Here is an 821-nt window from a genome sequence, read left to right as displayed (position 1 = left end):
GACTATGTGCGACCCCATAGACGGCCTCCTACCAGGCTCCTCTGTCCAGGGATTCTCCAGGCAAGAACATTATTGAATTCTCTCGTTTCTTGGGACGACCTGATTGATATATCACCATTTTATCTCGCTCAGACCTTAGTTACTCCAGAGTTTTCCCCACATGGTAAAGTGTTGAAAATAGCAGCACACAGTAGTTGTGGGGTTCAGATGCGGGGATGTATTCTTTGTAAATTCTTCTCTGTTAGCGTAAACGGTAAAGCATCTGCCCGCAATGCGGGAGACCTGGGTTCAATCCCTGGGTGGGGAAGATCCCCTGGCGGAGGGCATGGCAACCCACTCCAGTACTCTTGCCTGGAGAATCCCACGGACAGAGGAGCCTGGTGGGCTACAGCCCATGGGGTCGCGAAGAGTTGGACACACTGAGCAACTAACAAAACAACAAAGTGGTAATCAATCGTCAGGTTTTAGTGGCTTAATTATGCTTATAAGAATGTAAAGTTACCACTCAATCTACGGATTTGTTTTCAGAGCTTTGTGTCAGCTGCATGACAAGCACAGTTCTAAGCAATGAGACACATTAAAAGAACAGGAGTCCCTTCGCTGTACAACTGAAACTACCACAACATTGTTAACCGGCTATCAGTTCAGTTCAGTTCAGGCGCTCAGTCGTGTCTGACTCTTTGCGACCCCATGAATCGCAGCACACCAGGCCTCCCTGTCCATCACCAACTCCCGGGGTTCGCTCAAACACGTCCATCGAGTTGGTGACGCCATCCAGCCATCTCATCCTCTGTCGTCCCCTTCTCCTCCTGTCCCCAATC

The 821-nt window shown here is 49.6% G+C and overlaps 1 protein-coding gene across 1 annotated transcript in view; it reads right to left on the bottom strand.

Moving 5' to 3' along the window:
* CCDC90B (coiled-coil domain containing 90B) overlaps window positions 1-821 on the bottom strand; it is a 28202-nt gene that overhangs the window by 26099 nt on the left and 1282 nt on the right. The window lies entirely within an intron of this gene.

This window comes from Bison bison, unplaced genomic scaffold (genome assembly GCF_000754665.1).
Source record: "Bison bison bison isolate TAMUID 2011002044 unplaced genomic scaffold, Bison_UMD1.0 scf7180017864324, whole genome shotgun sequence".
Taxonomy (NCBI): domain Eukaryota; kingdom Metazoa; phylum Chordata; class Mammalia; order Artiodactyla; family Bovidae; genus Bison; species Bison bison.
Note: the sequence above shows the minus strand (reverse complement) of the source record. Positions and strands in the feature narration are given on the sequence as shown.